Source organism: Lissotriton vulgaris, unplaced genomic scaffold, assembly GCF_964263255.1.
Source record: "Lissotriton vulgaris unplaced genomic scaffold, aLisVul1.2 SCAFFOLD_1364, whole genome shotgun sequence".
In the NCBI taxonomy this organism is placed as follows: domain Eukaryota; kingdom Metazoa; phylum Chordata; class Amphibia; order Caudata; family Salamandridae; genus Lissotriton; species Lissotriton vulgaris.
In genome coordinates, this window is record NW_028248189.1 from 467105 (window position 1) to 493183 (window position 26079).

The following is a 26079-nucleotide window of genomic DNA, read 5'->3' on the forward strand; positions in this document are numbered from 1 at the left end:
GGAACTGGAATTGGCACCCTCCGGCAATTAGGAGTCCAGCAGTAAAATCCGGGTGTTGTTTAGCAAGTTGTAGGTGACGTTTTAGTGTCCCTGAGACTTCAAAACAGAGGGGAAGCTCTACTTGAATCCCTTGGAGAATCTTCTTAAGCAGGATACCACAGCAAGGAAAAAAGTCTAGTTCTTTCCACTGCCCACAGGCAGAAGCCGCAAATGCAGGCCAACCGAGCAAAGCAACACATAGCAAAGGGGCAGTACTCCTCCTGGCAGCTTTTCAGCTCTTCTTCTTGGCAGGGTCCTCTTAGTCCAGAAGTAATTCAAAGTTCTCGGGTCTAAGGTCCAATATTTATACTCCATTTTCTCTTCGTAGTCTTTGTTTCAGAGTCCTTGAGATTAGTGTTGAGGTGTCTTGCCGGCAGTGGCAGAGGTCTTGCCATCCTCACCTCCTACTGATTTGTTTGGATGTCCCCTAGTGTGGGGGGATCCCCAGCTGGAGGTGCTGGGGGTGCAGTGGGTTCTTTTGGTGGCAGGGCCTCTCTTCCTGTGGCTGTAGCTGATATAAATGGCTTTGATGTGGTAGGACCACAGAAAGGGGTAGATGGTGCTGGATAAGCTCTGCACATGAGGGTGTAAATGTCCTGTAGCACACCAATCAGGGAGCTCATATTGGAATTATGGGCCTCCATCTGTTGGTTGAACTCCCTCTGCCACTGCTTCATCACCCACAGCTCAGTGAGTACCTGGCCCATCGTGTTTTGAGACTGATGGTAGACTCCCAAGACTTGGTCGATGGTGGTCTGGGTGTCAGTGACCCCAGTGGACTCAGTACCCTGGCCCACAAACACCTTCCCATGACCCATAACCCCACTACCCTGTGCCCTTGATCTAGTGTGCCCTATCTTACTGGTTCCTAGATGAGCTGGAGTTGGTGGTGGTGTGGTCTCAACAACACGCGGGACTGGGGGGGCATACTATCGGTGCCATAGTGGGAGGGACACTGGATGTGGAGTCTTCATGTTTCTGAGGTGTCACAGCTGGGGTAGGAGTGGTTGGTATGGGTGCAGGGAGTGTCACCTCAATCTGTCGGGCCAGATTGACCAGATGTACCAGGCTCCTCAAGCTCCTCCATATCACCAGGAGTGCTGTCCTCACTGAAGGCTTGATCCTGGGTTGAAGTGGAGGGTCCCTTAGTGGTTGGAACTTGCCAGTGTGGTCAGCCAGTTTGACCTATTGAGAAATGGAGAACATTCTTATGAAAAAAGTGTGTATTGTACATTCAAATCTTTTAAAACAAATAATGTAGATTATTGCGATAAATAGCTTCCAATGGTATTAAAAATATTACCCAAACCTTTTTTCTATTTCAAACAGTAGAACTTCAAATCAGCAGGTAATCAGATATCCTGAAATGTTCATGAAGTAATTAGTGAGTATAGATGACATCTCCCAACCATTCAGCCCAACACAATGGAGACATGGAATATATAATGGATATTTTCAAGGCCTAGTTGACTGCAAAACAGCCATTTCCACTACTTGTATGGATGTTTGGTATTAGTCATCATGTGAACATTGCAGCACTAATAGGTGTAAGTACTACTTGTATTCAGTTTAGTCATTTGCGTACATGACAAATTTTGTGTCAACACAGTTTGACGACTGAAACTCATGACTTCAGTACAATTTTTTGAGTGATACAGGACAACATTCAGAAAACAACACACACTAATTTCATTAGAGAACATTGAAAAGGTTCTGATCACTACATGACAATTTACCATGTGTTGAAATCTGTTAGGAAAGAGAGAATGAGCAACATGATATAGCAATTTTTTTTAGAACAGAAACGGGGCATCATGGTAGTTGTAGTCCTTTCAAAGACAACTTCTCAACACATGCAAAATGGTTAATGTAACATGCCTGTGGAAAATATGCAGTGGAAAAGGGCCAGACACTTACATATTTATACATATTTAGGTAATGGGTTATTTTTGTTGTTACACTTACAGGCACAATACCATCATGTGACATGTAATGGAGATTAACACCTGTAAACTTAGATGAAGCACAATACATTCATAGAAGCAATGAAAATTATCGGATACTTTGAGGTTTGTGTGTTAGGAAAATCTGGCATTGGCAACAGCTGATTTGAGAACAAACAGGAAATTGAGGTTTAAAGTGATTTTCCACAGCGTCCCTTACCAGACTCCACCCCACCAGGGTTTCGGGATGTAGGATCCGAAAGATCTTCTACTCCCAGGGCATGAATAGTATTGGGTGCCTGGGAGAACCCCTAACAGTCCTGTGGGCCTCTATGTGACGCTTGGAGGCCAGGGAATACACCTTCCACCACAGGTCCTTCCACCTCTTCCTAAGTTCCTCCTGTGTGCACAGGTTGTTTGCTACAGCATTCACTCATGTCAACTACTCTGGCCCAAATTTCCCTTTTCTGTGATAGGGGTGTATTTTGGACTTGGGCTCCAAACAATTGTGGCTTTACTCTTAGGGTTTCATCCACTATGACTGACAATTCTCCCTCAGTGTCTGGGGCATGGCATTGCTCACAAAAGGAAAATCAGTCAATTATTAACTACAAGGTACCAAATGAATGAAGAAAAAGGGACAGGAACCAAGGAAAGTGAAAAACAAAATGGCTCACTCCTCTGGCAGACTCTCTGGGATCACACTTTGTAGTGGAGCTGAAATGGCAATGGAATATGGTCCGAAATGGGGTGTGTTCCATAGTGTGGTATGCAGGTGTTTCCATTTTGCCAATTGACATAAGGTTGTTCTCCTAGCATCAATTCAATGGCCATAGTGATGGTACATGTTTGAGCGTGTCTGAGACACCCGCCACTAGTAGACAGCTGCTAGTAGACATCAAGCACAACTGTGCAATTGTAATCTGTTCGGCAGGAACTCAGTGCCCTAACAGCGTCAGAGTAGTATTCACCAGCATGGGTGTCCACTGTGTTGGAGGCAGTGTGCCGTGAATGCAGCGGGAAACACTCTGTCAACACGGACGGTGAGACAGCCTGCATGCATTTAAATACATTGAACAAAAGAGAGTTGAAACGGCGGAGTACAGGACCACCACCATGGCGGGACAGCTGTTATACCACAAAGATCTAAATCAGGCACTAAATAGATATCCTTATTGTGATGGCAAAAACTTGTCTTTCAACTTGTCTGTTGCGGAAAAGATCTAAACAACCATGTGAAAGACAATTTTTTGTCTCTAAACTTTCTACAAATTCAAAAAAAATTGAGAGCATAATCAATAAGCGTTGGGAACTCTTACAGAATGAGGCAGATTTCAACGATTTATTTACACTCAAACTTCTGTATGCCTACACTTGATCAAGGAACCTAAAGGAAATATTAACAGCCACACCAAAAATAACTACTGAGGAGTTTAAAGGCACCAAGAAATTCTCAAATTGTGTGCATTGCAATAATGTGATTGTAGGTAACAAATTACAGATAAAGTTGTACCACAACTCAGATTGTAATTCACAGAACATCATTTATTGCATAAAATGTCCGTAAGGACTGCTGTATGTTGGAAAAATGGAAAGAAAAGGTAAAACACGTATGTCAGAACACAAAAGCACGATTAGAATCGAGAACATAGCGAGTAGCCTGGCAATACATTGGGCATAGGCCCGTCACACTATGGCAAAATTCAAGTTTCAATTGATAGAGAAAGTATCACAGTTCCCATTGAAGGATCTAATGAGATCCTACCTCCAGAGAGAAATTTACTGGATAAGGAGACTTGACACACAAGACCTCAGGGGTCTGAATGAGAAAATTTACTATGGCTGTTACCTTTGACACTACAAACTTATGTGGAATCTGTTTTGCAATATATGTATGACATGTATTGGGATTCATGTTAAGTAAGAGTACATTTACATACACTTCTTTCTATTCTGCCTTTTCTGGGGTTTTGATTTAATTTTTTATTTTATTTTTATTATCAAATATATATATTTTTTAATTTAGGCTAAGTTGTTTGCTTTAGGTGATCGAGGGAGTTTCTCTGCCACCTAGGAGGTATTCGTATAGCCGATACGCTTGTGGCTGTTCAGTTCCTAAGACGTCTATGGTGTCTATTACGACTATCGCCTACGATCCAGATGAGTCAGTTTTCCATCTTGTAGGACGCAGGGTACGTTCCTCTTCCGGCGTAATTTCGCAGTCATAAACAGAGTCGAGCACTGTCACTAGTCACACGTCTTGAAGATGGAGATGTGAGTCATTTGTCATATAGTCCACTTCAGCAAACTAAGCGGTGAGGAGAGCATACTCGCGTAGGAGGTAAGTGGTTTCTTCCCCGGGTTGCAAAATAAGGCTCATGCGAACTTTTTTGTGGTTCCCTTACGATCTGAGTAGTTTTGGGCTACCCAGTACTACTGACCAGGAATCGGTAGAAGAGGTTTTGGAGGTAGTTCCAGGTGTGTTGAAGTCGTGACTATTGTTGAATCGGGGATGAGAGGGTAACTTTATATAACCCCATGCTCATTTGGATTGCATTTTTTCCTTACAGAGTGATCTTTACAAACTTGCTTCAGTGCGTATGAGACATTTAGCGGGTAGTGGATAGCTGGTCACGTCATTAGTGGTGTTGGATTCTTTCACTATAAGGGCACCTTAGAGTTATGTTTTCATGTTTCTTCTCTTTATTTTGTTTTTCATTCAGTTCCTTACTGTTTATTTTTCTCTTGGTATTTTCCCTCTTGGTATTAAATCCATTAAATGTAGATGCTTGTCTTCCCCTGCGGGAAAGTATAAATGTACATAATACTGTTGTTGTACAAATCTAACAACTGAGATGTTTATAATTTAGAATTCTCTGCACAATGAGTGTGTTATTGAGTTATAATATAGCCTTATAGCCCGCCGTAGAGGGCTATACCCGCTATTAAAGGCCCTCTCCAGCGTTAAAGGCCCAAGCCGAAGGCGAGGGCCTTTAACAAGGGAGAAGCTATTAGAACATTCTGCCACTAGAGGACAGAATGTTCTAACAATAAAAAACAAAGTCTTCAGGGAGCGTGAGGGGATTGGAATCCCCTCAGGCTCCCTGAAGCCTTTGTTCACAGCCAGAGTTGTGAACAAAGAAGCATTGGAATGTTGGAGCTCCGGGCTTATACCAGCCATTATAAGCCCGGAGCACTCCGTTGTTTTCAATGGAGCTCCCAACATTCCAATGTTCTAATAGTTGTTTTTGCATTTCTTTAGATTTGAGCCCGGAAGAAGGGCCACAGGCCCGAAATGCATTGGGCAAGAATGAAATTTGAAGAAATCTTGGATATATGTATTGTCATGTGATCCTCTAAAATAAATGTATATGAACTTATCAAACACGAAGGATTGCACTGTGTTGTACACATGTCTGATAAATAGTGTATATATTGTCATATAATACCTTTTGAATTTTTTTTGAACAAAAGTGAGAATTGTTTTGAAATTTTGTGTTGAATATTTTAGTGCAGTTGCATTGATCTACAGTGCATAGTGGTCAGGTCACAGAGACCTCAAATATGGTGGTTTGTATATCTGTAGGCCAGAAGAATAAATCAAACTATACTGGCTACCTAACTTTGAAAACAGCAACATTATACTTGAGACCAAACAATGTATTTACTGGGTTCACATAACATGTATGTGGCATACCTTTTATATAGATCTTAGAAAATATTACGACCCATTTCATGTGAATCATAGAGGCAAAGCAAAGGTTCCGGTTATTATCTTGAGCAGTCTCTGTAATAAGTTTCGGAAGAAGAGGAAAAAGGCATAAGGTCAAATGAATCATCACATGTCCTAGGGATGTTGTAACTAGTGTGTGAAAGTTTTAAGCACATCCAATTCACATTGAGTCCCACATATCATTCAGGTATGTTACACACCAGGGATGTTCCATTAAATGGTCTTACCCAAACAGGTGCCCAATTCTTAATCCCATCAAAATGTGTGATACAATGAGATTTTGATCTTGCAGACAAGTAAAGCCACATGGTATCCCAAAGTTTCCAGCCAAGGTTTTTCTGCAGGTGACACCTGGAAGTATATTGGTGTGTACAACACCTGGACTAATGTCCAATTGACAGAACTCTTGTTGAACAAAAGTAAAGGTGCATAGACACTTGCAAATTTGGCAGTATGCACCCAACCCACAATATGCCCAGTATAATGCTACAACTATAAAAGGAAGCAATGTTATTAAGGGAGTACATATCTACCAGCAGCTGTGAGGTGCTTCCAGCGTCCTTACCTCGACTTGCCTCTTCGTCCGCACATGATCAGAAAGGTATTTGAGGTGATGTGAATCCATCAACACCTAAGGTGTCATGTTTGTGGTAGGCCAAGACATACCAAACGCTCCTGTTGATGTCATTCTTCTGTTTTTTATATCCTTTATTCCACAGGATTAGGACAACTTATCATTTTTTTCCAACATTTCCACGGCACACTCTTAATTGCACCCTTGAGGAGATATTTATTGCAAAATGGCCAAAGACGACACTCCCTCTGCTTTGACTACCTTCTCTGCCAAGACTCAAGTACTTGGTTTAGGAACAGCAGCCTGCTCTGCCTACAGGCACTTGTAGATGGCATTCTATGTGAGAGGTGGTGCAGATAATCAGCTTGATCACCACGTGCCTTGAGGTTGCCACTTGGATATGGAGGTTTTGGGAGGAGAATCGGGGAGCATGAGAGTTCCCGGTTACTGTTTTCGAGCCTTGTTGCTATCACAAATCTCCCGCATAGTTTTATTATGGCAGGTTCACAATATACATTCAGTAGGGTTGATGGAAATGTGAATGATATTACTGTGGTTGGAAAACAGTCACAAAACCCCATTTATATTACATGTTTGACATCAACACAACCATCTAGCCCAGATTTAAACAAGGAGTACATCAGAATAGAGACAGGTGCAAATGTCAAACACACCTGAAGAGAGCTTGTGATCCAAGAACGAACTGCAGGGGATTCAATTACTAGTTTGAGCTACAAATTACCATAAGTGCCACACACATCACAATCCATGCCCAATCAGAACAGGGTGGACCTACATCCACAGCACACGCGCATTTCAATGGGAAGATGAAGTCCAGGCAAAACACACTGCGGAGAACTCCTTAGACATAACACAAAACAGGTCATTAACAGGAAAACCTGTGGTGCGTCAAATCTGTAAGTAAATGGTGACATTATGAGACTAAGAGGTTGCTTACTAGTCTCGCTTCGCAGCAAATCCCTGTTTGGGCGTGACTGGAGTTCTAAGTTATGCCAAATTTACTACACCTTGGACGATCCAGGGCGTCGCACTGTATAGTTCCGTTTTCTACATCAAACACATATGCACAAACACTGACTAGTTACATTTTTAGTCCATGGGAAATTAAGTGATTTATTGAGAAACATACATTTTTTAGATACATACTCTAATATCAAATCAGGATTCTGGCTGCCCAAAATGGCAACTTAACCCCTAGACCACATCTCTGATCTCTGCACTCCGCCAACAAGAATGATATAATATATATATATATATATATATATATATATATATATATATATATATATATATATATATATATATATATATATATATATATATATATATATATTCTACCATGACGCACTGCACTGCAGACCCAAGTATGATTATACCAAATTCAGCAACACACTTAGAATAGTACAGTACTAAAAGAACATTGAAAGACATCAAAAGCATGCGACAAATCAACGCAGATTGAATTTTGTTAATTAAAAGCAAAGGTTTCCAAACAACGTCTAACCAAAACTGGGGCCCTATTTAGAGTTTGGCCGACAGGATACTCTGTCACAAATATGGAGGATGCCCCGTCCGCAATATTTGAAATGCACTGTAGTTCATGGCACTTGTACCATAGTGGATGGGATATCTCCTACGTTTTGATGGAGTATCTCGTCCGCCAAACTCTAAATGAGGTCATAGGTTTGCTATTATCAATCAGTGATCATTCGTTGCTGAGCCCATGCACGTTCTTGAGTGAAACTGATAATACTGATAAAAATGGCTATCACACAGACAGCAGAATTTCATTTTCTGTGTTTTGCTGACTCTGAGCCCGCCCCCAGGATGATATATAGTCAGTCATACAGAACAGTGGTGTATTTCATTCAAGGGCAAAATGATTTTTAAGTCAGCAGAAGCCCAAGAGGATAATATATCTTTGCCGTACTCAAGTCACTCTGTGCATTTATCATCTTCTGCCATGAACAGGAACCTCTTTTATTAAGTGTTGATACGTTATTAAACAGCAAAACTAAACAAGGAGTACCATTTTGATTAATGCTGAAGTCAACAGTTATGGGTGTAGTTGAAGGACTATTGATGATTTTTCAGAAACAACAGGATCATATGCACTTAAGAGTATGGTGGTAAAGGACTGGTGTTTGATCTGTGGCTAGAATTGTTGTAAGTGTAAAAATTGAATTCATAGGAAGCATTCTAGCAACTAAAACTAGCAACTAAAATATTTCCAATAGTTTGGGATAGAAGAATCAGAACTTTATTAAAGGCACACATATGCATATTATAAAGCTTCAAAGAAATAATGTTAAAAACAGTATTTGAAGTACACTGTGGGCCAGGTTTATCATTTTTTGGATGCAGCGCAATGCGGCAAGACAACATATGGTGCATTCCTGCTCTTTCTGAGTGCATGGCTAGCGCAAATGCAGGCACCCCTGCTTCATTGCAAAGGTGCGTGTGTTGCAGGCAGGATTGTTTTCATACAGGAAGAAAAATGCTGGACAAGCACTTGCTTGCAACATAAAAATAAAATCCACTTTTTAAACGATAAACAAAGACTGCTGTTCAAATGTATAATGCTTGCAAGTTCCTACTCAAGAGAGAGTAAATGAAGCATGAAGAGCATGGAGAGCAGAGGAAAAAATGTAAGCGTTGAAAATGAACCTCCCTCTTTTACACACTAAGTGCATTCAAACATGAGATCCAAAACTACTAATTATGCAGCTCTCACCATAAAAGCAGTCTTTGTGGACTGCTGTTGAAGCACCATCATGACCCTGCAAAATAATGTTGTGTCCACAGTTCAAGATATTATACATCCAGTCCAACAAAGTCTCTATGAGGCCGGATATCTTCTTACAGAGGTTGCGCTGAAATTGATTTGATGCTGTGGAGCAGCCCATTGTTGGGGACACTTGTTTCATCAACTCAGTGAGGTCACTCCTTGGGCAGATCTACTTGCCCAGTTAGTTTACGTCCTACACAGGTCAAACACACTTTCTAGGCCAAATGTTTCCAGAGATGTTAAGAGAATTCAGTTAGGCACAGCCAAGGGTTCCAGGACCCTGGAAACAGCAATTAGGGTGAACATTGACTCCAGCCTAGGCCACTAGCAGGTAGGCTGGGAAGGGCATGCTCAGACGTGGCTCCCATGTCCACTGTGTCACAAGAACCAAGCCATACCTGGCTGTTGAGCTCTACGTTGCAGGAACATGATTTATGTAACCATGGACCAAACAGTTAAAAAACGGTTCGACAGCACAATGCTCATGCTTGAGAATGTATTACGGGTATTTTTTTCTTCTTATTGTGTTTCCACAGCATTAAACTAATGTACTGAGCCATAAATGTCATAATGAATGCTAAAACCCAATAAACAAATGTAAAAAAAAAAAACATAATATAAATGCATACAATATCTGTATGGGGGTCTCTAGTTGCTAAACGTTTGCACCTTTGTGTAGGGATCCTTGCTTCTAGTCAGCCTAGGACACCAGCAGCTAGGCTGTGACAGGCATGCTCAGATGTGGGTCCCATATCCACTGTGCCACTAGAGCCAAGCTATACCTGGCTGTTGAGCCCTAAACTGGGTGAAACACATACTAGGTTGCTTGTGATCTTATTCAGGGAGGTCCTGACCTCGTTGTTTGGACTGTTCCCATTGAGGGTCACTGACATAATATCAATGCATACAATAGCTGTTAGAAATGGGGGTCTCTAGTTGGCACACGTTTGCACCTTTGTGTTGGGATCTTTGTATCTAATCAGGGTGAGAAAGTTACCCCTGCTCACCCCCTTGGTAGCTTGGCACGAGCAGGCAGGCTTATCTCAGAGGCAATGTGTAAAGAATTTGTGCATACATACAGTAACACAGTGAAAAGACTAAAAATGGACACCACACCAGGTTAGAAAAATAGGAAATCTTTAGCTAAACAAAATAGGACCAAAATGAAAAAAATCCACCATACATTCATCTAGATATAATAAAAAATATATTATTCACAACAATAAAGCTTGTAGCAACAAATAGCTCCACCTGGAGCTAACAAGGTTGTGACAGCTAAAAATCCCAAAGTACAGCACGAGGGCAAGGTGTGCGGCATCGGGCTAGGAGTCACATGGAACCCACAGAATTGTTCCTTGGCAAACGATAAAAACAAGGACGTATACGGCGTCAGGGAGGTGCTGCGTAGTGGACGTTGGATGGCATCGGTTCTTTATGACCACAGGGGAGATGAGGCGTTGGTTCCTTACTGCGATGCAGGGGAGGTGAGGCATTGGTTCCTTACTGTTGCAAGGGTGGTGACATTGCAACAGCGGTGAGGCGGCGGTTCCTTATGATAGTGCGGGGTCGATGAATTCGGGCGCTCAACCACTTCAGGTATCGGCTTCACAATGGTGAAACATGGCATTGGCGAGGTCAGGACTGCGGAGCGATCAGGGCAGTGCGTCGTGAGCATAACAAGCAGTGCCCTCAGCTCCAGTGCAGGCAGCGGCCTTGGTGACGGCATCAGAGTCGACACGATGCGCTGTCCACAGGCGTCGAGGCTGCAGTGCCACTCTGGGAGGTGTGTCATGCGCTTCATGAGTGATGCCCACTGCTTCGTTGCAGGTCACAGTGTAGCTCACCGGCTTCCATGTTGCTTTTTTCCCTCTGTGGCAACTGAAACAGCAGTTCCAGATGCAGGAGGTCAGAGAGAGTGAAGTTTGTGTGTCCCTGAGACTTCACAACAGAAGGCAAGCTCTAAATCAAGCCTTTGGAGATCTTCTTCTTCAAGTAGGATATACAGCTCAGTTCCGTTTTTGTCCTTTCCTTGGTAGAAGCAGCCACTGCAGGCCAACTCAGCAATCCATCTACACAGCAATGGGGCAGTACTCCTCCTTACAGCTTCTCCAGCTCTTTTCCTTGGCAGAGGTTCCTCGTGAGTCCAGAAGTAAGCTAAAGTTCTGTGGTCTGGGGCCCAATATTTATAACACATTTTCCTTTATTCTCTTGTTGCAAAATATCTCTCAAGTCAGTTCAAACCAGTTCTTTCCTCTCTGGACCAGCTTCTTGGCAGGAGGTGGAGACAGCATCGGGCCCAGGAGACAGGGCCTATTCAGTTGCAAGGAAAACTCCTCCCATTGCTCTATGTGCAGCCCAGGTCTATTCAGCCCAGCTCTTAGTCACTCAGGAAAGGCAGGACACATCTCAACCCCACTAGTAGCTCTCTGCAGTGAATGCAAATCCCCAGCTCCCTTCACTCTTAAACCAGACAGTCAATATACAACTCAGCAGAGGCATATAGGATGGCTAAGCAAGAAAAGGCCTACTTTTTAAAAGTGGCATTTTCAAACCTACGATTTATAAACCATCTTTACTAAAAGATGTGTTTTTAAATTTTGAGTTCAGATAACCTAAACCCCATTTTTCCATCATGTCCCGATGGAAAATTACACTTGTAAGCTGTTACAAAGTATCTCCCATGCTATCCTGTTGAACAGATAGCCTTTCAACCGTGAAAGCGAAATGCACAGTATTTTACTATCGGGACAAGTACAACACTCCAGCACACAACCCACCTTTCACATACACTGCACCCTACCCACAGGGGTACCTTGGGCCAACTGAGGAGTGTCTTACATATAAGAACAGGGAATGCTAGGGCCTGGCAAATGGGTGCAGTGGCAGGTCTGAGACACCTTTGAAAGTCTGCCTGCGTGGATGGCACTATAAGAGCTGCAGGCCCACTAGCAACATTTGATTTACAGGCCCTGTGAGAACACAGTGCACTGTACTAGGGACATAGTAGTAATTCAAATAAGCTGATCATGGAAACACCAATACATTAACACAATTTACATGGAGAGCATATGCACTTTAGCACTTAATAGCATTGGTAAAGTGCCCAGAATCCTAAAGCCAACACAAATAAGGTTAAAAACAGTAGGCCAAAAAAATAAAAGGTTTGGGGGTGAACCTGTTGAAAAAGCCAGGTCTAACAATATTGAAACACAAAAATATCAAAAATTAAATGTTGATCACAAAATTATTGACTTACATTACTTAATTACTAAAAGCACAAATATTGATAACAAAAATAAAGTTGTGATAAATATCGATGTTTAACTATATCAAAAATAAAAATATCATATACAAAAGTATTGTTAACTTTACCTAAAAGTATAATATGCCACAAATTTTGAAACACACAATATCGATGAAAATAATATCTTCAAAATAACTAATCACTAATACATATATAAAAACACTTTTAACAATTGCTTAAAATAAAACAAAATGAAATAAAAATGTGTTATACACACACTTGAATTAAACAACAATATATTACATTTAATTTTCCCTCTCCCAAAAATATATAACAAAAACTTATAGCAAAACAAACCCCGAAAAATATAAGCAGAAACTAAAAACTAGAAACCTTTAAACTAAAAACTAAATATTATTGTAAATATAAATATATATATTTTTGTGGTATAATATACAGTTTGCTCCTTTTAAATATAAAGTATATATATATAAATATATATATATATATATATATATATATATATATATATATATATATATATATATATATATATATATATATATATATATATATATATATTCACTTAGACAGCGCTCCTACTGCAACCCCTCGCCTTCGTGGGTGTGGCTCGAGCCGGCGGAGCAGCCGGATTCAATATTCAAAAGTAGCGGCGTTCCTCACGAGCACTCAGACAAGGATCACACAGCAAACCTCAGGGTTACCAAGATGAAAGATTTATTACTCCATAAATCTCGTCGTGACGCGTTTCGCACTCCAAAGAGTGCTTGATCACACGAGTGCGAAACGCGTCACGACGAGATTTATGGAGTAATAAATCTTTCATCTTGGTAACCCTGAGGTTTGCTGTGTGATCCTTGTCTGAGTGCTCGTGAGGAACGCCGCTACTTTTGAATATATATATATATATATATATATAGATATATATATATATATATATATATATATATACATACATATATCCAACAAAACCTCCTCGACAAAGAAGGACCTTGAAACCAAATTCCAGGGAATCCAGGTACTTTTATTTAAGATAAATTAATAAGGCATGCAGCATTAATATCTGTCCCACCTTGAAACCAAATTCCAGGGAAAGTAAAAGTTCATGCTTCCAGAAATCATTTGCACGAAGTGATTTAGCAAAGATGCTGAAAAACAATAAAGGGCTGATTGATGTTCTCTGTGCAAGCGCATGTAAATGACACTCAAGACTCCACAGAACGCATAATTAAGGAGCCTTTAAAATACGTGGTCATTTCTGGAAGCATGAACTTTTACTTTCCTGTGATCAAGGCTTAAAAGAAAGCTGGAACGCGTTGGGACAGATATTAATGCTGCATGCCTTATGAATTTATCTTAAATAAAAGTACCTGGATTCCCTGGAATTTGGTTTCAAGGTCCTTCTTTGTCGAGGAGGTTTTGTTGGATGTTAAGGTGGGAGGCTCTGTGCTTTGAAGCCGCCCTGCCAGGGTCTGGGGCCCCCGAAGTCAGAGCAACGTTGTGTGGTATATATATATGAGGAAAGAGCTCGTAAGCTCTGAAACGCGTCAGGCAGCAGGACTAAAATATTGGAGTGAGGATGCCTGTTCCTTTCGAATAAAATGATTTTGTTTAAATCGTGCGTGTCCAAATGCATGGGCATTGTTTGGGAGGATGTTATACACGGCAAGTCCAAGCCGTGGGAAGGACGCACCACCCTTCAGAAAGTTCATGAGGGGCCCGTCTTACCTGAAGCATTTGGGGGAGAAATACGGCGCAGCTGGCTCCTTATACTGCAGGAACAGGATTTTAACTCTGAGGCCCACTGGAGGGCTTTTAATTGTGTCCTGGCTAAGTTTCGATTTTTGCACACATCCACTGGAGGATTAAACTAACTCGAAAATGTAAACCACAAGTTCCGGCATGCAGTGTAATTATTTCACAAAGGAGAGCACACCGGAGGCTCATTAAGCTAAGCAAAGCTAAATGCAGGGAACTGTGGGAGAGTCAAAGGTGCATACTCGAACTGCCTCTGAGGAAAGAGCTCGTAAGCTCTGAAATGCGTCAGGCAGCAGGACTAAAATATTGGAGTGAGGATGCCTGTTCCTTTCGAATAAAATGATTTTGTTTAAATCGCCAGCTGGAGGAGTGCGTGTCCAAATGCATGGGCATTGTTTGGGAGGATGTTATACACAGCAAGTCCAAGCCGTGGGAAGGTCGCACCACCCTTCAGAAAGTTCACGAGGGGCCCGTCTTACCTGAAGCATTTGGGGGAGAAATACGGCTCAGCTGGCTCCTTATACTGCAGGAACAGGATTTTAACTCTGAGGCCCACTGGAGGGATTTTAATTGTGTCCTGGCTAAGTTTCGATTTTTGCACACATCCACTGGAGGATTAAACTAACTCGAAAATGTAAACCACAAGTTCCGGCATGCAGTGTAATTATTTCACAAAGGAGAGCACACCGGAGGCTCATTAAGCTAAGCAAAGCTAAATGCAGGGAACTGTGGGAGAGTCAAAGGTGCATACTCGAACTGCCTCTGAGGAAAGAGCTCGTAAGCTCTGAAACGCGTCAGGCAGCAGGACTAAAATATTGGAGTGAGGATGCCTGTTCCTTTCGAATAAAATGATTTTGTTTAAATCGCCAGCTGGAGGAGTGCGTGTCCAAATGCATGGGCATTGTTTGGGAGGATATTTATATATATATATATATATATATATATATATATAAAACCAATTTTACCGCAGTAAAAAGTAATGGGTCACGCTTCCTGCGCCCATGAGTGCGACTCGTTTTTACTGAAATTGGTGAAATAGCAACGGCAAGGCTCTGCCGTACGAGGGCTATGCACCACCTGAGAGTGCGTAGACCGTCAGCTAAACTGAGCTAACAAGAGAGATACATAAATATATATATATAAGTATATATATGAACCAAACAATCCACCTCCCAGAGTGACACAATGGAAGGAAGCATGGACACGAAGTGGTTCAGGATTCGGCATCTCTTTATTAGTTGGTGTCGCCCTCAATCCCGAGCACAAGGAGAGGTGCGTTTCGGCCTCAAGAGGCCTTTGTCAATTTGGTTTGGCGCTGTTTTACAAAAGTATTATATAGCCCCTTCCAATGGACTTCTGAGTGTACATAGAAGACATACGATGCTGTATGTAATCATTTTCCAACAAAATAACATTGTATACTTGGTGTCTGCTGCTGAAAGTCAGCAAAATGCAGGTAAGGCATAACTTAAAAAAATATTATACACAGTGCATATATTGTAGTTGCCCAAACTACTAACAATGCAGACTGCATGGACAGTTATGCATATAGATCACATCAGACGTCATACATAGTGGGAATTAGTGTGGGTATTTGAACTCTGTAGCCAGACCATAAATCCTGTAGTGCCTTAATAAAAACAGATATATGAAAAGCAATTTGAAAAGCCGCTGCTGCAAAGCATTTCTATTTGTGTCCCATAATCTTTCCCAATGTCCTGGAAACCTCTCCCGAGCTGATAACAAGTTTGCAATAGCCAGGCCTTTGACCCCAACTATTAAATCACTTCGAGTACTGCTGTAATGTTATTATCACTCTCTTATTATATTTGGAGAAGTGTGGCTCACTGGTTAGAGCGGCAGTCCCTGATGCAGAGGTCTGGCCCGGGGCCAGGGTTCAATTCCTGCCTCGGCTGGTCTCGGCGGATCTTGGGCTCATAATTCCTCAGACCGGATTTCTCGCCTCAGTGCCTACTCTAAGCATGGGTCCCACGCTGCAACTCTGGGCATTAGCTTGCTTATTCTCCACAAAGGCCCCCTGCAGTGCTAGGGATGCCTGGTTGCACCCTGGGGATGCCCAGGAGTGGACATTTCACAGGGAAAAACCAGGAAGGGTTCCCTAGCGGTATGAGTACAGCGCCAGGACACTCTGGAGTATCAGTGCGCTTTACAAGTACTTCTACATTTACATTTACATTAACACACAACACTGGGACCGGATAATTACATTCTCCTCCCGGGGTCACCAGACTGGACAAAGAGTGAACTCGTAGCCCACAGTCCATCGAGCCCATGCTCCCAACCCCACTCGGGACTCCAACTCCCATAATGCCACTGGATAGGTAAATGTATATATGTATATATTATCTACTGGTGGTCGCCAGTAGATAGTTATAGGTTAGGACCTATTATCCATAGGAAAACCGCACAATTCTATTGGCAATAACTTTGGCTTCGATTGATGAATCTTCTTGAAATTTTCCAAGCATTTTGCCAATTCAGTTCCACTCCTTCTCCCAAAGATTGGGGGTGATTGGTGAAGCAGGGGCCGAAAAAAAAGGGGGGTTCCAAAACATGTTTTCCCCATGTAATTTTCTATAGGACCTTTAGACACAGCTACAGCTTGAATGGCTGAATGGAATTACACCAAATTTGGCAAAGAGGTAGTCCTCAGTGGCAAATTGTGCCTTTTGCCTAAATAGTGTCAATCTGTTCAGTAGTTTTTGAGAAAATTGCGGTTAAAGTCATTTATATATCTATGGGCGCAGTGGATCCGCGGATTGTGCGAGGTTGGCATCGTAGCATAAGCGCACCGTCCCGATCACGCGCTCAATTCGAATTGGCTGTCAAGCAGTTGTAAACATTCGAAACCAGGATCTGTTGGCAGCCATTTTGTGCCTCGGTAGAAGTGAGGGTGAAGAAGTCTGTGAAATATGTTGGCAAAACGTGAACAGGGGCAGGGTAGACACACCCTGACCCCCTAGGCCTGCTCAGGGGGTCCTATAAGGACCCATAGGGCTTAAAAAGTAAGATAGTATTTTTTTTAAAAGTCGCGGGATGCGCTTAGGATTCGCACATTTCGACGTTGGAAAAAACAAAGTATGTATTTTTTAGATATATAACAAGCTTATGTGTTTAGATGTTGGGTGGCTCTAAAAAGAGCTTTTGTGTTTATTGAGAGATTTTAGTACTTACAAGTAAGTACCGATGCAGAGTCTAAAGTTCATGAGGAAGACTCTGTTCCCTTCATCTATAAAATGTACACCATCTAACCTAAGGATGACATCCATATTGAAAAGCAGATTGTTGTGGTATATGGACTCCATTCTATAGTCTTGGAGGAAAGCAGAAACAGATTTATTCACATGTTTCCTAGATTTCTCAATCTGTGGACAAAATTGATTGGACTAGTTCCATTTGTGCTTTTGGCATATGTTAGAATAGACAAATGGAGTTTGGGGGAAAATTGAAATCAATTCTCCAAAGGTGTCCACCATAAACATTTGCAGACCTACCCCATTCAAAGTGCCTAGGTAATTGCCACCACAGTGCACAATTATGAGGTCAGGGTGTTGGAGATGCAAAAAGGATTCAAGCAATGGCATCAATTGGTGTCCCTTTAATCCTCTCTGTCCAATCCATTTAATGTCTACATTTGGTAAACCTAGGTCTTTGTGAATTCCTTTGTGTTCTGAATTCCTTTGGCTCATGAAAATATAGTTGTGTCCCACAATTCACACTCTAAGCATCTTGAAAGGATGTCTCGATGCACTCAGATGGTCTCTGAAATTGAAATGGAAGTTTGAAAATGAAGATCATTTTAAAATGGTGGATAAGATGAAGTGTTGAAAAACAAAAAATAAATGATTGATTATGTGGTAAATAAATTTTACCGGACTATTTTTCTATACATTACATGACAATAAAGATAGCTCAAAAATGAGAGGCAGAGTCTGTGGTATCTGAGTCATACGGGCTTTAATTAAGTATCTCGAGATACTGGACATCGAGTTCCATCACCACTAAGGTTCAGGAAGGGATATTCAACATTTTATTAACATCACACATTATATATAGTAAAACTGTATAATGGAAATGAATACAGTAGGCGTAACAAGTGAAAAAGAGAGAAGATAAGAACACATGTGCGTAAAAGAAGGCGTGTACAGGGGCGTACACGGAGGTGTGTACTGGAAACGTCACAGAAGTGTCATAGGTGGGTGGATGCACAGAGAGATTCTGCAGGGTCAGCAGAAACCTTTGTCCTGGATGCGTGCGCAACTGAGCATGACGTATAACTGGGGAGAGCTGGGGGCTTGACTTTAGCACTAGTAGAGGAGTCTGGTGTCTGGGGTGTCAGAACGACCTGCACCTATAACATATCTGATATCTTATGTTTGGAGGATGTGTTGTCTGAAGTAAAAGGTCTCTCGGGCAGAGGCCGTTCAATACTGAATGCTAGTGCGTGTCTATGGTTCTTCATGCAATGCGCGGGGGCCATGGGTCTACCATGGTAACGGGTGCAGTAAATTACATGCAAGGAGACAGGAAAGCTGGGCCCTTTGCTCTGCAGGCTGGAATATGTTTACCTATTTCACTGAACTGGAATGTGTTTTAGCGGAGGCTGAGCAGATAACTTGTAGGCAAAATACCATCTTGGCAGGCAGGCCAGGCCGAGCCGGGCACCGCTCGCCTGAGCAGGAGGTAAGGTAGAGGTCAGGGATGCATACCTAAACTGTAGTTTTCAGAGGCAGAAGAGACTCAGAGCCTCAATTAAGGGCCTGGCTCGACTGAACCAGGAAAACGTGAAGAACGTGTGCTTTGCGATATTAAAAAGTGCACCATGTAAAGATGTTGGCACCATGGGCCTAAAAGCCAAATTAACGTGGTTTTCTTGGAGAACTGAATAACTGACATGTTAACGTTGGACGCAAATGCATATGCGTCTTCATGGCAGGCACGGGAAGGGAATTACACGACATACATGGAACATGGGTGCATGGATGGGGTGCGAGTGGGGGACACATTGGCTACCTAAAAATTTCTATTTCCTCAGTTGTTTGACAACATTCTACAAAGAAAACTAGGGTGCATGTTTCTGTTTTATAAAAGCATGATTTTTATTGATTATTAGAACGTGATTAAAAATAACATTAAGTAATATAAGGTTGTATATTGTGAAGTTGAGCACACTTGCTGTTTTATTTAGTAACATTGTGTGATGAACTTTTGCGTTCTTTGGGAGCCAGCATTTCTTTTTTGCATGGGTAGATTCTAATTTGTATGTGGAAATGCAATCTGCTTTGGATTTTGAAAGTGACAACAGATTTCACTGCTCTATCTTTCAAAATGCAAACTAAGTTAGCTATGGGAGGGCGGGAGTTGTAAGAGTCCCGTCCCATCAAAGCAAACAGCAGTATACCGGGGGTAGGCACCCCGGGACACTGCAGGAGTTGGTCGTGGTAGTTCCCAGGGCCCTCGAGGGCACCAGGCGGAGGGCCATGCAGTCTGCCTTCCGTAATACACAAATTCCAGGGGGTGGTGATTCCCGGGTCTTGGGGGGGGGGTCGTTGAGGCCCACATACTTGTATTTTGTAGGGGGGAGGTTGGATGCGAAAGTGGTGCAAGGGGGTTGTAAATCTGGTACACAGTGTTTTGTTTTACTTTGCTTTCCTTTTTGGTCTTGTAGAGGATCCAGGGTAAATATAACGTTTTTTGTACAGCGAGTACCTTTTAACCCTACCCCCAAACGGCTTTCTGCCTGTTACCATAGTAACAGTTCATGGAACACTTATGTGAGTACAGAGGTTAGAAGTTTGCCACACTATATGTATAGACTCTGGTAAAGATGTGGTAAAGAGTTAGCCTCAGAAATATACTTCAAATTATAAATATCATTTCTATTGGGGAATGCTACCCTCACAAAAAAAAGATGTATATACTTTTATTAAAACAATAAATAACTGGAAATATAACTAAAAGATCATACAATAAATAACTAGAACCATAACTTTAACAAAACAATATAATAAACAACATGTGACGTGGACTCCAATAGAAGTTCGGTAGTTGATCTGCAAAACAAAAAAGAAAATTGATGTTTAAAATTAGATCGATGTGACTAAATGAGGTCAAACATTACAAGTCAAAGTAACAATTGACAATATTTAAAGAATTTTAATGTGTGCAGTGTGCCTGATACATTTCACTTATCTTATAGGATTACATTCAAGCGGTGTCTGTATAGAAGTGCCTACTGCGTCAGATTTATATTTGAGATCAACAGGTCTTCAAAACGATTCAGAGATGAGACGGAATTAGGTGAGAGATCAAGTCATTATGCAGGACAATATTTTTTAGGGCTTATTTACAAGACTCTTGTGCCACTTTTGTTTTGCTTTTCTCATGTTGAAAGTGACGCAAAAGTGGCGCAAGTGGTTTGTAAATAAGCTCTTTTATTTCTAATACATTTAATCGGAGGTATTGTATATCTAGGCCGTTCTGCTTACTTTGTGTAAACACTGTGAGCAACAGAGTTCACAACTTCAACTTCCACACAGAGCCCATGACTTTAAAAGGGAAAGAGAAACGATGTGAGAGAGAGAAAGATAGAGAAAACAACATTAAAACTGTGAGAGAAAGTAATAGATGGAGCAGATTTACAAACCCAGCCTCCACCACCCATCGACCTTCCTCCCCGTTGTTGCCACCTCCTTTGCTATGCCTCATCAATCAAACCTCTTAACTTGATCTTGGGTGTACCCACTCTCAAAACGCTTCCACTGGCCATTGTACATGCAGACTTTGGTCTAACAAAATGGATGTTTTGAAATTAATTTCCACAAGTCTCAAAAAAGGTGAATGCAAGAAAAGTTACTTTCCTGCATATGCAAGACTGTTTTTAAGAGGAGACCCCAATAAAAAGTCCTAGTGTGGAACTGCAATTATGCGGAAGCACTTGCAGACTAAGAATCCGGTCAACTTTGCAAGGGTTCAGGAGATTGAGAGAGGCTCCTCCTGCTTCATGAGAAGTCCCAAGTACCAGTGGAGCAACACCGTCAACCTCTACTGCACAGTCTAATATTTGTCACCAATTTGGAACCCTTTAAGTGAAAAAGTAAGAAGGTTGGGAGCTCTCTATGCCATCCTAATACCTAATCATTCATTAGTTATACAGAGATCCACCCTGTATCAGAACCATCCGTACAAATGTGAATTGGAGATTATCTGCCACTAAAAACCCCTCAACAACATATCCGTTACTTTTTGACTTTTCGACTAGTCATATTTATAGTATTTACCTTAATGTTATCCGTTACAAATTTGTTGGTGTTTTTGGCTTCTCAAACTAGTTCATGCCATATTTGAGATATCGGTGTAATGAGCTAGAATAGGAGGATATACTTTCTTCAATCTCAGCAATTTGTTGCTGACTTATCTAACATTCTGCAAAATGAAAAAAATAATAAAAAATGTATATGTTGTACATGTGTCCAAGCTTAATTTTAATGTACATAAAAACAATTGTTCCCAATAGGATTGAGGTTGAATAGCAATCATCAGAGATTTCAAACTAACTGCGTTAGGACCATACTAGTAGTTAGACAAAATCATATGCGAATACCAATATGCTTTCGAGGGGCACTATGGACGCGCTCGTAGGCATTCATGAGTGTCATCCGTAAGAGCCCTCTTTCCTATTTACAACTATTCTAACCAAAATAGTTATTAACATAAAATAACATAAAGAAATGTATCTTCAACAAATTAATGTTTTTGGAAGTATCATTACCAGCATGAAAAAAACACCACATTTGTAGTTATCTGTCTGCAAACACATGAAATACACAAATGCTCATGATCATTCTGATCCAAGTGGAGCAAATACCTTTAAAAGGATAATCTCCCTGTCCAGAATACACTACATTCTTGTTGATGTTTGACTATGGGGGGACCTCCATGATATGGTAGTTAAACCCTCTCTAGACAGCGCCCATAATCCTCTCTGTCCACAAGTCAACAACGTTTGGCCATCCTCTGGGACAAAGGTGCACAAAACCTTCTCTAATGTCAACATGAGAGGTAACCCCCTCCCACTGTAAATGGCATGAAGTCTCTCAGCAAGAAGACAAACTCCAAAGTATCAGGGAAGTTCATTAGCTTAAGAATAAGGAGCTTGTGGTGTTCCATAGTGAAATGCAGAATCAATCTAAATTTTGCCTGCTCTACCGAGAATTAATAGATAGGATAAGTTTGTTCTTTATTGTGAAAGGGAAAACGGCTTCAAAGCGAGACCGAGCAAGGCCTACACACCCTTGGTATTCATCAGGCTGCAGGGAAAGAGGGCGGCACTATCCCTCGCTGTTAGAAAGAAAGACTTATTGGCAACTAAAGCAGCAAGAAAGGACTATTCTAAGGCACTGATGAAAGCCAAACGTAATTGGGATGAGGCCATTGGCAGGAACTTAAACATGCCTCCAAACAAAGGGATGCATCTCTATTTTGGGATTTAATCAATAGAGGGAATAGAAAGGGATCTGACCCAATCCCAAATCATATTACAGACCATCAATGGCATGACCACTTCTCCAATCTTTATTCGGGAGAAGAAGGCCTTGCGCCCCCTTATGCCCAGACCTCCCCAACCATCCCTGGCGTACCACAGCCTTTCGATTGTTTTGAGCTCTATGAGGTGGATTTAGATTGAATAGTATCGCAACCTGGAAGGGGCCTAATTCAACATCAGCGCCTTGCCCGGGTTGAGCATCTCCCAATGAGTCTATTGCCCATTTTTCTTTGCATGCCCAGCGTACAGGATGGCCAGAGACAAATGGCTCAAACCGGTCTGTAAAATAATGGGCTCAACGAACCATCGTGCTGCATTACGCATTTTAAAAACTGATACTTCCTCTCTTACTACGATTTGCGGAGTGGCCAAATATCTGGGATGCGCATGGCTGATAAGAACAAAGCTCCAAGCGAAAAATGAGGCATGGCCTAATACTTAGGATGCGCATGGCTGATAGATCAAAGTTCTGAGAGCATAACGTGCATTGCAATCTATCATCCATGTTACCTGATATTGCTAGCTTGTGGCAACGGACCGCCCTTTCTATCTTCTGTTCCGTTTTAAATTGTATGCAATATGATGTATAGTATGATGCATTTTTATCCTGATATATGCTTTTAGCTTTAGAACTTTTATATGTACATGCTTTTATGATAATTTTTTATCGAATAAAGCTCATTCAACAACTACAAATGCTCATCTCAGAATGCTTTTCTATCTTGAAATGTTGATATTAAACCTGATAACTCCATTAGGTCCATTGCAATTTTAAGTGATTTGCCTAGAAACAACGGCTACCAAGGTAAGTTGTTCGATATACAGAGCTGGAAACTGTACTAAAATACACTATTGCCGAAAATATTACTTATGCAATGCATGGGGCACGTGACGCACTACTTACACGAGAAAAACAACATCGCATTAGGTTGAACAGCACGTAGCACACTGGTGCGGGAACGGTCACGTGGATCTTGGCAAATTAAAGAAACACAGCTGGATTAAGTGATTTGCACAGAAACAAAAGTTACGAAGTCAACTTTAACGATATAAAAAAAGCAGGAAAGCGTGCTTAAAAACAGCATTGTCAAATCAAACAAAAGTTTGCATATATGTGGTATTTAAAGATCGTTCAGAATAATTAATTTAATTACTCCTAAAAAAAGCGCTCAACTACGAAGAAGTGGATAAAACAGTATCAATGGCTGTGCCGGCGGACTGCGGAGTAGTAAAAGTTCGAGAAGGTTGGCAGGTTATAAATGCTTTGCAGAACGATGATTGGTTGAGCATGATGTCACTGGGTGTGAGAGCTGTGATTGGGTATGTAGTAATTGAGCATGCGCAAATAAAATAAAATACGTTAGGGGTACTTAGCCAGACGGTGGGACGTATTGTGCGCATGCGTAACATTAACACGCATACTATACCACAAAAAAGCATGCGCAAAGTGAAGGCAACTTCTATGGGGTAAATACACAGATGGAGTTCGGTTGTCGTTTGAACACCGGCTCCTGCAGGAGTAGGGGAGCCGGTGCGACAGTGGGGGAATTGGAGACGCTCCCACGGTCCTCAACGGTGACGACCAAAATACATATTTTAAAAAGGCAGTTTCCAGGGAATGGGGTCCCCAAGACCTTGAAGTGACTTCAGGACGGGGGCTATGTAGCCGTCCTCCATAAAATAAAAATATGTAATTAGCCATGCCCTGGGGGATGGGGACCCCGGTGCCGGAATTGGCCACCTTCCCATAAAAAATTGAATACGGATACCCCGCTTATTTTCATCGTACCATAAGGGTACCCTTTCGATCACACGCTGAATGTTAATTGGCTGACAAGTGGTTGTCAACATTCGAAACTAGAAACTGTTGGCAGCCATTTTATGCCTCGGTAGAAGGGAGGCTGGAGAAGCGTGTGCAATGAGGGTTTTAAAACATGAAAAGGGAAGGGTAAACACACCCTGATCCTCAAGGTCTGCTCAGGGGGTCCCAAAGGACCCCCAGAGCCCCAATTTTTGTTTTTTTTGTAAAATTGCGGGGCGCGCGTATGATCCACGCATTCTAGCGATATATCTTTTTTTTAGACGTGGGCTTCCGCACGTTTTTGGTAATTTGCATTCTTTCAACTGTTTAGAGGACATGCACAAGTGCTGGGTATAATATGTGACATCATCAGCAGTGGATTGCGGGCGCGTGAGTTATAGTTAGTACAACTAACTATAACAGGGGAATTTCAATGGTTTGTGCGAGTGAAATGTCCAACTAACTATAACACCCCTGAAGCCTGTGGTTTTTTCAGTGAATATATATATATATACATATATATATATATATATATATATATATATATATATATATATATATATATATATATATATATATATATATATATATATATATATATATATGAAAAAACCTTCTCCCTCCTGGACAGAAGAAAGGAACACAGCGGGGCTCATCAGGGTAATTTATTCAGAAAAGTCGGCATGACCGGCTTCGGCTAACAGCCTTTTTCAAATGCCTCAGTCCATGATTCAGAGTCCTCGAAAATGTTCATATGAGCTCCTCCCACCTCAAATAGCAAAGGGCCCAGCTGCCGCTCATTACTGTGTCGACGCCCAGTGGTCCCTTGCCACGAACCACTAGTCCCATCATACACCTGGCTGGAATTTCGTGAGCTGCAGTAGGAATCTTGAATGGCGATACTGGAGGAATAAATCACCCTGGGTCCCCTACTTCCCACCTCTTCACGAAGCGGCACCAAGGCTGGAGACACAACGGAATGAATGCGCCTCTCCACGCAGTGTTGGACTGCAGTCCGCAGCAGCATGTAGGTAACCACAGGTGAGTAGGTGCGATCGTGGACTTCCGATACCTCGGACACAACTTGTCTCCACACGCAGTTTCAACACGCCAGTGTTCTCCACGACCAACTTGCGGGAAGGGTTCCTTTAAGCGCACCACAGGCTGTGCGCAAAACATGAAAAAACCTTCTCCCTCCTGGACAGAAGAAAGGAACACAGCGGGGCTCATCAGGGTAATTTATTCAGAAAAGTCGGCATGACCGGTTTCGGCTAACAGCCTTTTTCAAATGCCTCAGTCCATGATTCAGAGTCCTCGAAAATGTTCATATGAGCTCCTCCCACCTCAAATAGCAAAGGGCCCAGCTGCCGCTCATTACTGTGTCGACGCCCAGTGGTCCCTTGCCACGAACCACTAGTCCCATCATACACCTGGCTGGAATTTCGTGAGCTGCAGTAGGAATCTTGAATGGCGATACTGGAGGAATAAATCACCCTGGGTCCCCTACTTCCCACCTCTTCACGAAGCGGCACCAAGGCTGGAGACACAACGGAATGAATGCGCCTCTCCACGCAGTGTTGGACTGCAGTCC

The 26079-nt window shown here is 41.9% G+C and overlaps 1 pseudogene; it reads right to left on the minus strand.

Moving 5' to 3' along the window:
• Positions 1-443: 443 nt before the first annotated feature.
• Positions 444-26079, minus strand: part of LOC147664892 (uncharacterized) — a 69795-nt pseudogene continuing 44159 nt past the window's right edge.